Here is a 10,652-nt window from a genome sequence, read left to right as displayed (position 1 = left end):
CCTCCAGAAAAATAAAAACATCCTTTTACTAGTCAAAGGTCGGTTTTCGATCATTATCTATTCCTATTTTAATCAATGTAATCAATGTATGTTGTTTATAGTCGTAATTGAACAATACAAACACGCCTCCTCACAATAGAACGCTAAAGGAGTAGGTCACAATGCGAAGCGACATAAGAAAGGGACGGATGAGGAAGTGGAGGGGAGTCCGGTGGTACATTCAGGTGCGCTCAGTTTGGTGCTCTATTTAGTCTCAGACCCGTTTTCTTTTGTAAATCTTCCTGTCAATGAGACAACGGAATAAGGGCGAAAAGTTTAGGTGAGAGAAAAATTGATTCAGAATGCAGGATATTTAACCTGCAGTGTACAAACGATTATTTTTATGTTCAATGCAAAGGAAAGGCTGTTTGTCTCATCTGTCAAGAGGCGGTGGCGGTATTCAAAGAATACAATCTTCGCCGGCACTATGAATCCCGTCACAAAGACAAGTACGAGACCTTGCAAGGCCAAATACGAGCAGACAAACTCTCAAAGCGAAAAAGTGGACTACTATCTCACCAGTATACATTTTTACGCCAAGCTCAGCTGAAGAAGGCATCCGTTCGGGCCAGCTTTCGGGTTGCTAAACGGCAGCGGTAAGCCTTTCACGGACGGAGAGTTTGTTAAGAAATGTATGGATTCTGTCACAGAGGAGTTGTGTCCTGAGAAGAAAGATGCATATAATGCCGTCAGTCTGTCCGCGAGTACAATCACCAGACGCGGTGAAGAAATCGGGATGAATGTATATGCCCGCTGCAGCAGAAGACGAAAGAATTTGACTTTTTTTCATTAGCACTGAATGAGAGCACGGACGTGCAAGACACAGCGCAACTGCTCATTTTTATTCGTGGAGTTAGCGTAAACTTTGAGATATGCGAGGAGCTGCCAGCCCTCCAAAGTCTCAAAGGGACTACCACGGGAGAGGATATTTTTGTCCAAGTGTACCAAACCATGGAGAAGTTGGACTTGAGTTACAGAACAATGATGGTCTGAAAGATGCATTCAAGCCCAACAGTCTCATTGACTTCTATGCCGCCTTCCCAAACGACACATATCCAAACATCAAAAAACACGCAATGAAAATGTCCACAGTTTTTGACAGTACGTATATCTGCGAGAAAAGCTTTTCTCGCATGAAACTGCTGAAATCTCCGATGAGATCAAGATTGACAGATGAACATTTGCATCAGTGCTTGAGACTGGCTGTAACTAGAATGGAACCGGATATTAAACTTCTCACCAGCCAGATGCAGACCCACAGTTCACACTGATGAACATACATATGTAAGCTCACTTTTCTGACTTGAATGAGTCATTCTGAGCATAAACAAATATAATCATAATAAAATCTACTGGGATAAAATCCATCTTTACAGCCATACTGGTAGTGAAATGTATTGTGCTGTGTAGGTGCTGTATCACTTAGTTCACCTTCTCAACCTGCTTCGTTTGTGGTTTTCATAGGGAAGTTGATGAGAGAGAGCTGCAAACAGCGGTGCCTACAAGCCTACTGGAACCTACAAAAGGATTATAAGGAAGGAACACAAGAACTTTAAGAGACTGCTCATATGTGTCAGAGAGATTCGGCTCTGACAACTGAGCTGAACTTTTATCTGTTAAGATTGTGCATGGCACAACAGAAAGTTGTTCCATGGCTTTTTTCTATGAAGAATCCAGAGAGAGTTATTTAGTTATTATTTATTTAATAAATAGTGTTATTTCCTGTTTTATCTATGAAGAACCAGAGAGTTATTTAGTTATTTATTTCATAAACAGTGTTATTTATTTCCTATTTTTTTATGTGAAGAACTCAAAGAGGGTTATTTAGTTAATATTTATTTCATTAATAGTGTTATTATTTGTTTCCTGACTTTTTTCTGTAAAGATCCTTGAAAGGGTTATTTGGTTATGTGTGGCTTTCTGGAAAACAGTTTTTTTAAGCTCCCTATGATCGTCACACTTTTTCTGTTACAAACTGACACCGGCCCCCCATCACACATCCAAAATTACACTGGTGAAGTCCCTGAAAACAGCTTAAAAAGCACATTCAACCCTGCACAGGAGGTGGTTTAAAGCTTTACTCCAGAGTAAATAGTAGATTGCCAATCAGCACCGATATACAATGTCTCACTTCGTTAAAGGGGTAGAATAGCTTCACAGAAGAAGAGTTGATTAAATATAGCACAGGTGCCACTTGAGGCCAGGGGGCCAAATCTGGCCCGTCTTATGATTTCAATTGGCCCGTGAAAGAAAATCAAGGATTTAAACTGCCATGACGCTTGCTAAAGTCCGAAACAAAATTTCAAATTGTCGTATGTAACCCACAATACCCCCATTTTGTGTGCATTTGAATGTACATATCTCTCAAAAGCACTCAAAGGCGCATACCGGTCTGTTGCGCATGCAGCATTGGGTCTTTCTGACCACTATGTAATCCACTTAATTCCCACATACAAACAGAAACTCAAATGTGTAAAACCGGTAGTCAAGACAGTTAAAGCATGGACAGATGAAGCAAAGTTATCGCTACAAGAATGCTTAGACTGCACTGATTGGAGCGTCTTTGAAACTTCAACGGGCACATTGGATGAATACACAGACACTGTAACATCATACATCAGTTTCTGTGAGGACATGTGTGTACCAACAAAGTCCTTCCGCTCATTCAACAACAACAAGCCATGGTTCACTCCCAAACTCAGGCAGCTTAAGAAAGAGAAAGAGTCCGCATTTAAAAGCGGCGATCGAGCAGTTTACAAACTCGCTCGAAACAGGCTGACGAAGGAAATTAACATCGCAAAGAAAAGTTATGCGGAGAGGCTTAACAAACAGTTCTCCGCTAACGACTCTGCATCGGTGTGGAATGGCCTGAAAGCAATAACAAATTATCGTTTACCATCCCCCCAAGCAGTGTACAACAATGGTATGGCTGATGAGTTAAATACATACTTTTGCCGATTTGAAAAGGACACCCTCATTTCCCTCGTCTGCCCACCATTACCAGAAACTACCGTATCTCCGCCCTCTGCCCTATAGATCCACAAACTGGACGTTAGACGGCTCTTCAAGCAGAAGAAGATCAAGAAAGCTGCGGGACCTGACAGTGTCCCCCTCCTGCCTGAAAGTCTGCGCTGACCAGCTGCCTCCTGTCTTCACACAAATCTTCAACAGATCCCTGGAGCAGTGTGAAGTCCCATCCTGCTTCAAACAGTCTACTATCATACCAGTTCAAAAGAAACCAGCACCCTCGGGATTGAACGACTATAGACCTGTTGCTCTGACGTCTGTGGTCATGAAGTCCTTTGAACGCCTCGTGCTGAACCACCTAAAGAACATCACCGGACCTCTGCTAGATCCTCTTCAGTTTGCCTACCGGGCAAACAGGTCTGCGGAGGATGCAGTCAACATCGGACTGCACCACATCCTCGACCACCTTGACAACACAGGAACCTACGCAAGGATCAGTGTTTGTGGACTACAGCTCTGCGTTCAATACCATCATCCCAGGACTCCTCATCCCCAAACTTCTCCAGCTTGGTGTGTCCCCTACGATCTGCCAGTGGACCCTCAGCTTCCTGACAGGATGGACACAACAGGTCAGACTGGGAAATATATCATCCACAACACGAACCACGAGCACTGGAGCCGCGCAGGGATGCGTCCTCTCTCCATTGCTCTTCTCTCTCTACACGAACGACTGCACCTCAACGCACCCAGCTGTCAAATTCATAAAGTTCGCAGACGACACCACGGTCATCGGTCGCATAAAAGACGGCGACGAGTCTGCGTACCGACAACAAGTGGAGCAGCTGGAGGTCTGGTGCAGCCGTCACAACCTGGAGCTGAACACGCTCAAGACAGTTGAGATGATCGTGGACTTCAGGAAACATCCATCACCACAGCTACCCCTCACACTATCCAACTGCCTTGTGTCAACCGTTGAGACCTTCAAGTTCCTGGGAATCACAGTCTCCCAGGACATGAAGTGGGAGGTCAACACCAACTCTATCCTGAAAAAGGCCCAACAGAGAATGTACTTCCTGAGGCTGCTAAAGAAGCATGGCCTGCCACAGGAGGTGCTGCAACATTTCTACACGGCTGTCATCGAATCCATCCTGTGTTCTTCCATCACCGTTTGGTTCGGGGCCGCCACAAAAATGGACAAAATCCGACTTCAACGGACAGTTAGGACGGCGGAAAAAATCATTGGCACCGCTCTACCCAGTCTCGTGGACTTGCACACTGCAAGAATCCAAACTAGGGCGCGGAAAATCCTACTGGACCCTCCGCACCCTGCCCACCACCTTTTCCAGCTACTCCCCTCAGGCAGGCGCTACCGATCCATGCGCACCAAATCCAGCAGACATTTAAACAGCTTCTTCCCCCAAGCCATTAACTCTTTGAACTCTTTGAACTCTTTCAACAGTAGCCAAAATGGAACTGTATAGTGCCACTTAGCAGTTTTTTTGACGACGATACTAATGCAGCGTGTTCTACCGGAAAAAAATTCCTTGTATGTTCTACATACTTGGCAATAAAGATGATTCTGATTCGGATACAAACAAGACAGACTCAGTTTATTGGTGTCATAAAATTAGAAGCCCGAACTGTGTGTATTGCACAAAAACACACGACTGTGGAGTATGCACACGTGGACATGTGCGAACTATATATAATGTAAAATAATTTATAGAGCATTGCTGGCTCGACAGTGTTTGAAAATTGAGTTTTGAATTGGTCAAGTGCCACCATATCTCTCCGAGCTGATCGGCACACTACTGACGATGTGTCCCAAATTCACAACCTCCCATCCCTGAGGCACAGCTCCAACACCACCCTCAACATCGTCATCAGGCAACATCAGGCTAATCTCATGTGAGGACCACCCATTGGCACAAATGGACAGAATAACATCATGTCCAGTGTTTCATGATTCTTAGTACAGTGGTACCTCGGTTCTCGAACATAATTCGTTACAGGACCCTGTTCGAAAAGTGATTTTTTTCGAACACCGAAACCACCTTTTTGCTCCTGTCACTCGCGAGTTGACACCGGGCACGTGGGGGATCGGCGGGTAGGCGGGGCTGGCTCTCCCGGCCGCCCTCCACCTACTATCAATTCTCGGACACGGGGCATTTATACGGTTCGCGAACGGCCCGAGGTATTTTCCCTGCATCCCGTAAATGTAAGTCATCTTCTGGGATTGCATCATTTTGCACCCTCGTGTGCCATTTGCTTTTTGGCGTAGAAAGCGGGTAACAAATCGCTACAAGCCACGTTGACTCCACTTTCTCAACGGGTTTCAAAACTCTGAACTACACTTTTGAGTCAGGGTGTAGTCCGAAGCATGCTTCTGATTGGCTGAAACTAGCTATCCCACATGACATCCCCTCTATTGAGCCACCAGAATTCAACCTTGAGACTGGCCCTCCAAAATGGAAAGAAGTGGACAATACAGTATGGCGTGCAAGATCAGCATCAGCCCCGGGGCCAAATGCAGTTCCATATAAGCTCTACAAGAACGCACCAGATGTTCTGCGTTATCTTTGGAGACTCATGAGGATTGTGTGGCAGAAAGGGATAATACCAAAGGCATGGCGGAGGGCCAGAGGCGTACTAATTCCCAAGGAGACGGATGCGGCAGACATCAGTCAATTCCAGCCAATTAGCCTTCTCAACGTTGAGGGGGAATCTTCTTTAATGTTTTAGCACGGAGACTTTCCACCTACCTGGAGAAGTACGTCGATACATCTGTACAAAAGGCTGGCATCCCTGGGTTGTCTGGTTGTTTGGAGCACACTAGTATGATCTGCAAATCCAAAACTGCAGGAAAACATCAAATGGGCCCGGATGAAAATCAAGCCGAACAAGTCACGCAGCATCTCTATCGTCAAGGGACAGCTAAGAAATGTGAAGTTCTGCATTGGTGATGACCCAATACCAACGGTGTCTGAGGAACCGGTCAAAAGCCTGGGCAGGTGGTACAATGCAAGCCTCAGAGACAAAGATCAAGTGCAGCAACTAAAGCAGGACATCATCAATAGTCTGGAAAACATCAACAAGACTCCACTGCCAGGAAAGCTCAAGCTCTGGTGTCTGCAGTTTGGACTTCTCCCTCGGGTAATGTGGCCACTCACAGTCTATGAGGTCCCACTCTCAACTGTGGAGAAGATGAAGCGAGCCATCACTAGATATGTGAAACGCTGGCTTGTTGTTCCACGCTGTTTCTCCAACATCGGCCTTTATGGCAAAGGGGTCCTTGAGCTTCCAATCACAAGCCTCACCGAAGAGTACAAGTGCGCTAAAGTGAGACTTCAGATGACACTCACAGACTCCAGAGACCGGAAGATCAGTCAAGCTGCACCCCCCCTATCAACTGTTAGATCAGTCTCTGAAGCCGCAGAAAGAAGCAGCCAGTCGATCTGGATGAAGACGAAGGACCCTTGTTGGGCTCATAGAACAGCAAGCTAAGACACCCCCCCCCCATCCCTGAGGGACAGCTCCCACACCACCAAGTTGTGCACTTAGATTATTAAATTATGAAGGAAGTGACGCAAGGGCGCACAGTGTGGCACCATGTCCCGCCCATAGTTTCCAGAACAATCTGGAGGAGATTCAGGGTGAGTCGCAATTTTCTGTTGGTCTTGATTAACGCGCATTTTCATGACAATATCTTATTTTGTTTCCCCTTTTGTACTGTCTAGTGTTATCTAATTAGTTCCTTTATTCATTTCGAGTCCAGATTACTTTTTGTGTCATTATTTACTTCACGTTTTGTCGAGTGGAACTTTGGAGCACATGTGCTTTTCTATCGCAGTTCACCCTCGTGTACGCACTCACGCGCCGTATTGGCGTTCGAACACTGACCGATGCAAGAATATCTCAAATATTTTGTTCGAAGGCCGATTTGTTCGAACAGTGAGGTGTTCGAGAATCGAGGTACCGCTGTATCTGGATGTCATCCAGTGACTGCTGTGAAAGGACATGGTCTTTCCTATATCTCATCTCATTTTCCGTACCGCTTATTCCTCATCAGGGTCGCGGGGGTTGCTGGAGCCTATCTCAGCTGTCTTCGGGCACGACGGGGGACACCCTGAATTGGTTGCCAGCCAAAGCACACAAAGTCTGTGTGACAGCTTGGAGAGACAGCTGACAGGAGGGAATAGACCCCACTGGGGCTGTCATGGGCTAGCTACCCATGGTGGAAGTCACCAACTCTGGTTCAGTTTGTTGGAGACACCCGGTAAATGCTACAGAAAGAACACAGAGAAAGATACCCCTAGAGCCTGCGAGAGCGGGGGCGCAAGATGGCTCAACGACTGACAACACGGTTACCGACCCAGGAACGAACCTGACTACGAGCAAGAAGATGGCACACGAGACAAATGCAGCAGGATACTCACTCAAGGTGTGCATCTGTGGCTGGGCAAAAGTAACATCAGCTATCGGGTTAATGATCCACCAAGGGAAGCAACAGTGCTTGGGAAAGCAGAGACAAGGGCCTCGCATTGACCAATATTTCTTACGAAGTCAGACGTCAAATAAGTCGAGTGAAGCACAGCGACGGGACGACAACCAAAGTTCGCAGAGCGTCTACACCCCTGTCAAGGACGATGGTAATGCACTTACAGAACAAAAGGTGGAAGAGCCCACCCAACCACAGAGACCTCCCAAGGAGGACAAGATCAAAGGGCACAGACCAAGTGTGAAGTGGCCAAAAGCTACCGAGAAAAGAGAGTGGGAAACCGTCAATAACGATCTGACCAAAATCTTGGAGTAACAAGTGGGCACAGCAGAGAAAAAGCTGGAAAATATTGGTGACATCATCTATCACTACGGGGAGGAGCGCTTTGGAGTGTACATCCGGAAAACCGCCAATACAAGACCACCACCAACCAAATCCAGGAGGCAGCAAGAGATAGACAGACTGGTCAGAGAAAGAAGGTCTCAAGGAACACACAAGCACACGGTTCTATAAAAACCCCTTCAAGTTTGTCAAAGACCTCTTCGCTAAGGACAAAAGCGGAATCCTTAAAACCTCCAAGCAGGAACTTGAAAAGCATCTGGAAAAGGTCCACCAGGACACAAAAAGGCAGGAAAAACTAGCTATCCCACATGACATCCCCTCTATTGAGCCACCAGAATTCAACCTTGAGACTGGCCCTCCAAAATGGAAAGAAGTGGACAATACAGTATGGCGTGCAAGATCAGCATCAGCCCCGGGGCCAAATGCAGTTCCATATAAGCTCTACAAGAACGCACCAGATGTTCTGCGTTATCTTTGGAGACTCATGAGGATTGTGTGGCAGAAAGGGATAATACCAAAGGCATGGCGGAGGGCCAGAGGCGTACTAATTCCCAAGGAGACGGATGCGGCAGACATCAGTCAATTCCAGCCAATTAGCCTTCTCAACGTTGAGGGGGAATCTTCTTTAATGTTTTAGCACGGAGACTTTCCACCTACCTGGAGAAGTACGTCGATACATCTGTACAAAAGGCTGGCATCCCTGGGTTGTCTGGTTGTTTGGAGCACACTAGTATGATCTGGCACCAAATCCAAGCGGCAAAGAAAGACAAGAGAGATCTTCATGTCATCTTCCTCGACCTGGCTAATGCCTTTGGCTCAATTCCCCATAACCTTCTCTGGGAATCCTTCAATTTCTTCCATGTTCCATTACCCATTACTGCCTTGGTAAAAGCCTACTTCGAAGACCTGCAACTCTGCTTCACAACACCTGACTTCACAACATCATGGCAGCGTGTAGAAGTCGGCATCATGGTAGGTTGTACGATTTCACCCCTGGCCTTCACAATGGCCATGGAGGTCATCATCAGGGCCTCAAAGTGGGTGGTGGGGGGTGAGCGAACAAGGAATGGGATCCACCTCCCACCTATCCGGGCATACATGGATGACATGACCACCTTGACCACTACCGCAGCTTGCACCAGGCGGCTACTTGGAAAACTGCAGGAAAACATCAAATGGGCCCGGATGAAAATCAAGCCGAACAAGTCACGCAGCATCTCTATCGTCAAGGGACAGCTCAGAAATGTGAAGTTCTGCATTGGTGATGACCCAATACCAACGGTGTCTGAGGAACCGGTCAAAAGCCTGGGCAGGTGGTACAATGCAAGCCTCAGAGACAAAGATCAAGTGCAGCAACTAAAGCAGGACATCATCAATAGTCTGGAAAACATCAACAAGACTCCACTGCCAGGAAAGCTCAAGCTCTGGTGTCTGCAGTTTGGACTTCTCCCTCGGGTAATGTGGCCACTCACAGTCTATGAGGTCCCACTCTCAACTGTGGAGAAGATGAAGCGAGCCATCACTAGATATGTGAAACGCTGGCTTGTTGTTCCACGCTGTTTCTCCAACATCGGCCTTTATGGCAAAGGGGTCCTTGAGCTTCCAATCACAAGCCTCACCGAAGAGTACAAGTGCGCTAAAGTGAGACTTCAGATGACACTCACAGACTCGAGACCGGAAGATCAGTCAAGCTGCACCCCCCCTATCAACTGTTAGATCAGTCTCTGAAGCCGCAGAAAGAAGCAGCCAGTCGATCTGGATGAAGACGAAGGACCCTTGTTGGGCTCATAGAACAGCAAGCTAAGACACCCCCCCCCCCATCCCTGAGGGACAGCTCCCACACCACCAAGTTGTGCACTTAGATTATTAAATTATGAAGGAAGTGACGCAAGGGCGCACAGTGTGGCACCATGTCCCGCCCATAGTTTCCAGAACAATCTGGAGGAGATTCAGGGTGAGTCGCAATTTTCTGTTGGTCTTGATTAACGCACATTTTCATGACAATATCTTATTTTGTTTCCCCTTTTGTACTGTCTAGTGTTATCTAATTAGTTCCTTTATTCATTTCGAGTCCAGATTACTTTTTGTGTCATTATTTACTTCACGTTTTGTCGAGTGGAACTTTGGAGCACATGTGCTTTTCTATCGCAGTTAATAACAAGACGAAACCCATGCGAATTCACCCATCCCTTCTGCCATACTGTGTTGCAGGTAATAATTGTTTCATTTCGTTTTTATTGTACAATATTTAGTTTCTTGTGTCGTGTTTCATTTGCCCGTGAGTGTCCGTGGCGGGTTGAACTGTGCGCCCTTGCAAGCGCACCGCGTGTTCTCCAGAGTCTCCGCGTATAATGCGTTCAGGGACATCATGTAAATAACAATGAACCTGTGTTCTATTCTCTTTTTCTGTAAATAACCATTATACGATCACACGTTGTTAATTCTTTTTTGTTATCTACAATGTTTTGCATTTGAGAACAATCTGGAGGAGGTTTATGTTAATCACAAGACGAAACCCATGCGACTTCGCCCATCTCTTCTGCCATACTGTGTTGCAGAAATGAAAGAAAAAGACACATCCACGCGTCTGGTCTCATTAATACGGCAGCATCGTGGAGATGAAGACAGTCACTGTTGTGACACGCGTCACACTTTGTAAAGCAGCAATCAACAAACAGTTCATCACATGGTCTTTCCTATATCTCATCTCATTTTCCGTACCGCTTATTCCTCATCAGGGTCGCGGGGGTTGCTGGAGCCTATCTCAGCTGTCTTCGGGCACGAGGCGGGGGACACCCTGAATTGG

This window comes from Hippocampus bargibanti, linkage group LG05 (genome assembly GCF_051943395.1).
Source record: "Hippocampus bargibanti isolate YZ-2025 linkage group LG05, ASM5194339v1, whole genome shotgun sequence".
Taxonomy (NCBI): domain Eukaryota; kingdom Metazoa; phylum Chordata; class Actinopteri; order Syngnathiformes; family Syngnathidae; genus Hippocampus; species Hippocampus bargibanti.
The sequence above is the reverse complement of the archived record's forward strand: the minus strand, read 5'-3'. Positions refer to the sequence as shown.